Genomic DNA, 7260 nt, shown 5'->3' with positions numbered 1-7260 from the left:
GGCAAGAAAAAGATATCAAGGGAATCCAGATAGGAAAGAAAGAAGCAAAGCTCTCACTGTGTGCAGATGACATGATACTCTACTTAGAAAACCCTAAAGACTCTACCAAAAAGCTTCTAGAAACAATAGATTCATATAGCAAGGTGGCAGGCTACAAAATTAACACACAGAAATCAATGGCCTTTTTATACACCAATAATGATAAGGAATAGATGGACATTAAGAAGGCAATCCCATTCACATTAGTGTCACACAAACTCAAATATCTTGGAGTCAACTTGACCAAAGACGTGAAGGACCTATACAAAGAAAACTATAAAACTCTGCTCCAAGAAATAAGAGAGGTCACATGGAAATGGAAACTACCAGAGCTAGAGAAAACATGTGATCAAATCCTGCATGCCCGAAGAGTACCAGCTAAAAGACTCCCCAGGAAAAACACCCCAAGACACATCCTAGTCACAATGATGAATCCCACAAATAGAATACTGCAAGCAGCAAGATCAAAAAGGGAAATTACATTCAAGGGAGCATCCTTGAAATTTACAGCAGACTTGTCACCAGAAACACTCAAGGCCAGAAGGCAGTGGTGGGATACAGTGATAAAACTCAATGAAATAAAAGCTTCGCCTAGAATACTGCACCCAGAAAAACTCACTTTCAGGTTTGAAGGAAGTATACATGGCTTCACAGATAAACAACAGCTCAAAAACTTTACAGACTCAAAACCAGCCTTAAAAGAAAAACTGAAAGATCTATTTTAAAGACAAGACAGACCAACAAACACACCAAATTTCTACACAAAGATGGCAATAAATCCCATGACAATTATCTCTCTCAATGTCAATGGACTAAATGTACCTGTTAAGAGGCACAGAGTGGCAAAATGGATAAAAAAATTGAACCCAACTTTCTGCTGCCTACAAGAAACATACTTGAATAGTCAGAATAAACATAGACTCAAAATCAAAGGCTGAAGGAAAATCATCCAAGCAAACAACACCCTTAAAATTTTTGGGGTGGCCATACTAATATCAGATAATGCAAACTTTAAACACAGGAAGGTTGTGAGGGACAAAGATGGACATTATGTACTAATCAAGGGATATGTAAAGCAGGAAGAAATCACTCTCCTAAACATATACGCACCCAATGAGGGACCAGCAAAGTATTTAATACAATTGTTGACAAATCTGAAAAAGGATATCAATAACACAATAATTGTGGGAGACCTCAACACGGGCTTGTCAACAGTTTGATAGGTCAACCAAATTGAAACCCAATAAAAATATACTAGACCTGAAAAAAGAAATGGTAGAAAGAGGCCTATATATACATATATACATACATACATATATACATACATATATATACATATATATATATATATATATATATATATATATATATATATATATATATATATATATATGTAACACTCCATCCTCAGAAACCTGGATACACATTCTTTTCCAACATACATGGGTCATTCTCCAGGATAGACCACATGCTGGCACATAAAACATAGCTCCATAAAAGTAAGAAGATAGAAATTTTGCAGGCTACCTTTGCTGAACACAAGGCTCTGAAGTTAGATGTGAACTACAAAGGGACACAGAAGAAAAAAATTTAACACCTGGAAATTAAACAGTCTACTACTGAACAACCAGTGGGTCCGAGATGAAATCAAAGAAGAAATAAAAAATTTCCAGGAAACAAACGACAATGAAAACATAAACTATCAGAACCTATGGGATACAGCAAAAGCAGTACTGAGAGGAAAATTTATAGCTTTGCAAGCACACATCAGGAAGGAAGAAGGAGCATATATGAATAGCTTAATGACGCAGCTGTAACTCCACCCTGGATTTAGGTGTACCTATCTGAGACCCGCCCATTTCTGGGAGGGGTCTTGGGAACTGAATATTAGGTGTAACCTTACCTGCAAGACCCCTCCCATTCCGGGGAGTGGTCTTGGAATAGGTAAATAAACCTTTGAGCCAGGGGATTGGACTCTCGGCCCTGCTGCACTCTCTGGCTTTTGGATAAGGGCCTCTTTTGGTCTTTGACCAGGATGGAGGTCAAAGGAAGATGGCTGAAAGGAATTAAGATGCAGGGCTAGCTAAGTATGGCTGTGCTTGAAAGGTTATGATAGAAACCACACATGTGGTGGATAGGGCATGAATAAAGTTGATGCTTCTTGATGCCTGTCTCTGGATGAGTCTGATTCCGCCGTTCAAGGCCCCGCCGGCTGGATGGGGGTTTTGGAGCCACATGGCCTGGGATGGCATCCACTTCCATCCAGCACCATCATTAATTATTTGATTCTACAGACGCAGCTTATAGAATTAGAAAATGATCAACAAAAGGAAGCAAAAATAGGGAGACAGAAGGAAATAACAAAGCTAAGAGCAGAAATTAATGAAATGGAAACCCAAAAAACAATCCAAAAGATCAACAAATGCAGAAGTTGGTTCTTTGAAAAAATAAACAAGATTGATAGACCACTGGTAAACTCACAGAGAGAAACTTGATAACGCGTATTAGAAATGAAAAGGGGAGGGGCCGGAGAGATAGCATGGAGGTAAGGCATTTGCCTTTCATGCAGGAGGTTATCGGTTTGAATCCCGGCGTCCCATATGGTCCCCCGTGCCTGCCAGGAGCGATTTCTGAGCCTGGAGCCAAGAATAATCCCTGAGCACTGCCGGGTGTGACCCAAAAACCACAAAAAAAAAAAAAAAAAAGAAATGAAAAGGGGGAGATCACTACAGATACTGCAGAGATTTAAAGGGTATTCAGAGAATACTTTGAGAAACTCTATGCCACTAAATATGAGAACCTGGACAAAATGGATGCATTTCTGAACTCATATAACCTTCCACGGTTGAATAAAGAAGATGTAGCATATCTAAACACCCCCATCACTATTGAGGAAATTAAAACCATAATAAAAAATTTGCCCCAAAACAACAGCCTCACGAATTAATTCTTTCAAACCTTTCAAGAGAAACTAATACCAATCCTGGCCAGGCACTTTTATGAAATTGAAAAAACAGGAACACTTCCAAATAGCTTTTATAATGCCAACATCACCTTAATACCAAAACCAGATAGAGATGCTACCAAAAAAGAAAATTACAGACCAATATCCCTGATGAACACAGATGCAAAGATCCTCAACAAAATCCTGGCAAACAGGATCCAATGCCTCATCAAGAAGATCATTCACTATGTTCAACTAGGTTTTATCCCAGGAATGCAAGGATGGTTTAACATCCGTAAATCTATCAACATAATACACAACATCAACAACAAGAAAAATAAAAATCACATGGTCATATCAATAGACGCAGAAAAAAACATTTGATAAGGTTCAACACCCATTCTTGATAAAAACTCAGCAAGATGGGAAAAAAAGGAACATTTCTCAATATAGTTAAGGCCATCTACCACAAGCCAATGGTAAATACTATCCTCAATGGGGAAAAACTAAAAGCCTTCTCTCTAAATTCTTGTACAAGAGAAGGCTGTCCTCTCTCACCACTCCTATTCAACATAGTACTGGAAGTACTTGCTATAGAGATTAGGCAAGAAAAAGATATCAAGGGAATCCAGATAGAAAAGCTCTCACTGTGTGCAGATGAGATGATACTCTACTTAGAAAACCCTAAAGACTCTACCAAAAAAGCTTCTAGAAATAATAGATTCATATAGCAATGTGGCAGGCTACAAAATTAACACACAGAAATCAATGGCCTGTTTATACACCAATAATGATAGGGAAGAAATGGACATTAAGAGAATAACCCCATTTACATTAGTGCCACACAAACTCAAATATCTTGAGTAAACCTGACTAAAGATGTGAAGGATCTATACAAAGTAAACTATAAAACACTGCTCCATGAAATAAGTGAGGACACGCGGAAATGGAAACATATACCCTGCTCATGGATTGGCAAGATCAACATCACTAAAATGGCAATACTTCCAAAAGCATTGTATAGATTTAACACAATTTCTCTAAAGATACACATGACATTCTTCAAAGAAGTGGATCAAACACTTCTGAAATTCATTTGGAACAATAAACACCCTCAAATAGCTAAAGCATTCCTTGGGAAAAGGAATTACTTTCTCCAATTTTAAGCTGTATTACGAAGCAATAGTTATAAAAACAGCATGGTATTGGAATAAAGACAGACCCTCATATCAGTGAAATAGGCTTGAGTACTCAGAGAATGTTCCTTAGACATAAAACCACCTAGTTTTTGATAAAGGAGCAAGAAATCGTAAATGGAGCAAGGAAAGCCTATTCAACAAGTGGTGTTGGCACAACTGGTTAGCCACTTGCAAAAAAGCGAACTCAGACCCCCAGCTAACACCATGAACGAAGGTAAAATCCAAATGGATTAAAGACCTTGATATCAGATCTGAAACTATAAGGTATATAGAACAACATGTAGGTAAAACACTCTATGACATTGAGACTAAAGGCATCTTTAAGGAGGAAACAGCACTCTCCAAACAAGTGGAAGAAGAGATAAACAGATGGGACTATATTAAGCTGAGAAGCTTCTGCATCTCAAATGAGATAGAGCCCAGAATACAAAAGCCACCCACTGAGTGGGAGAAATTATTCACCTAATACTCATCAGATAAAGGACTAATATCCAAAATATACAAGGTACTGATAGAACTATACAAGGAAAAAACATCTAACCCCATCAAAAAATGGGGAGAAGAAATGAACAAACACTTTGTAAAAGAAGAAATGCAAATGGCCAAAAGGCACATGAAAAGATGCTCAACATCACTAATCGTCAGGGAGATGCAAATCAAAACTACTATGAGGTACCACCTCATGCCACTGAGATTGGCACACATCACAAAAAAGAAAAACAAGCAGTGCTAGCGGGGATATGGAGCTAAAGGAACTCTTTTTCACTGCTGGTGGGAATGCCATCTAGTCCAACCTTTATGGAAAGCGATATGGAGATCCCTTCACAAACTGGAAATTGAGCTTCCATATGATCCAGATATGCCACTCCTAGGAATATACCCGAGGAACACACAAATACAATACAAAAATCCCTTCATCACACCTATACTCATTGCAGCGTTATTCACAATAGCCAGACTCTGGAAACAACTAAGATGCCCTTCAACAGATGATTGGCTAAAGAAACTGTGGTATATATACACAATGGAATACTATGCAGCCATCAGGAGAGATGAGTCATAAAAATTTTCTATACATGGGTTTACATGGAATCTATTATGCTGAGTGAAGTAAGTCAGAGGGAGAGAGAAAGACGCAAAATGGTTTCACTCATCTGTTGGTTTTAAGAAAAATGAAAGACATTTTTAACAGTATTTCGGAGACAAGAGAGATGAGGACTGGTAGGTGCAGCTCATGAGATGAAACTCACCACATAGAGTGATGAGTACAGTTAGATAAATAACTACACTGAAAACTATCATAACAATGTGAATGAATGAGGGAAGTAGAAAGCTGTCTTGAGTACAGGTGTGGGTGGGGTGGGGAGGATGGAGATCTGGGAAATTGGGGGTGGGAATGTTGCACTCATGAAGGGGGTGTTCTTTACATGACTGTAATCATACAACTATAATCATATTTGTAATCACAGTATTTAAATAAAGATAATTTAAAAAAATTCCATATATAAAACCCAGTATTTTCAGGGTTGAAAATTCCAATGGAGTTTAGAGGTCTTGCCCATGAGCTCTCTTTCCTTTATGCAGATCAGTTCCTCAAGGTGTCGAAAAGAAAGTGGGATTGTTTTGACCTCTATACTTCCCATTTGTTGAAGAGAAATTGAAGATCTCAAGAAAGGCGACTTTTCCAAATTCAATCATTGCCATAATTCATTAAGTATGGAGCTGTAATCAAAAACCACATTGTCTGGTATTTGTGCATTTGCACATTTTTAGCTTTAGACTCATAGCTACTGACTTTCAGAATAGAAAAGATTAAGATCAAGTGTGGCTATGAGGAATAGTGGAATATTCAATTTGCTGCAACATGGATGAACTGGAAGTATGTTAAATGAAGTAATGCAGAAGTAGGATAAATACAGAATGATATCACTTATATGTGGTATTTAGAATAACTGCATGAAGAAATGTAATGGCTTAAATGAGAGTTCTCACAAACACTTTGGGCCTCAGAGTATAGTGAAGAGAAGGTAATAAATTGAGTGGAGGAGAAACACAAATATGAAATAATGGGGGCTAAAGGCCAAGTGGTCTCAGGTGCATTGATGGTATTAAAATGGGTGTAACTAAATTTCCAAGCCAAAGTCAACAACAATGAGACCCAAACAATCAAAACTTAAAATGTTTGTTATACAAGCAGGCTGGGGAACAGAGGGTGGTCTGTAAACTTTGGTGGAGAGAGGTCAACATGTTGTGGGATTGGCCCTAATATATTGTATGTCTGAAACCCAACTATGAAAAACTTTGTAAATCACAAGTGTTTTAATAAAATATTTTAAAAAAAGAAGAAAAACAAATGGTCAAAAGACACATGAAAAATGCTCCACATCATTAATCACCAGGGAGATGCAAATCAAAACAACAATGAGGTATATTCTCATACTACAGAGACTGGCACACAACACAAAGAACACAAATAACAAGTGCTGGCATCGAAGTGGGGAGAAAGAAACTCTCATTTATTACTAGTGGAAATGCTGTCTAGTTCAGTATTTTTGTGTTTTATTTTTTTCTTACAGCTGTAAAATCTTGTTTACTTTGAAAACTGATTATAATAAAATCAGGTCCTGGAATAATAATTTAGTTTTAGGTTGGCCAGGACTATTTTTTCTTTCCAATATATATAGTATATATATAGTAAAATAATATTAAAAAATATCTGGGGGCGCAGAAATAGCTGTGCTTAGGGCTTACTTCTGGCTCTGCTTAAGGGATCACTCCGGCATGGCTCAAGGGAGTTTGGGTATTGGGGTTGGGATCCAGGTTGGCCAAGTTCTAGTCCACTGTACTATTGTGCTATTCTTGACATTATAAAAATTGCTTGAATAAAGATTTGTGGTTTTCCTAAGTATAAGGGAGCACAATCATGAGTTTAAAGTGCAGGCAATGGCCCTCATGGTCTCACTCACCATTGTTTCTTCTGGTGGCAGTGGGACCACCAGATCTTAATATTGTTGGGTCAGGTTAACTGAGTATCAGGAGTAGCTCTTGAAGATTACTTGAGTGAAAATTCCTCTCCGC

The sequence above is a fragment of the Suncus etruscus genome, chromosome 17 (genome assembly GCF_024139225.1).
Source record: "Suncus etruscus isolate mSunEtr1 chromosome 17, mSunEtr1.pri.cur, whole genome shotgun sequence".
Classification (NCBI taxonomy): Eukaryota; Metazoa; Chordata; class Mammalia; order Eulipotyphla; family Soricidae; genus Suncus; species Suncus etruscus.
Note: the sequence above shows the minus strand (reverse complement) of the source record.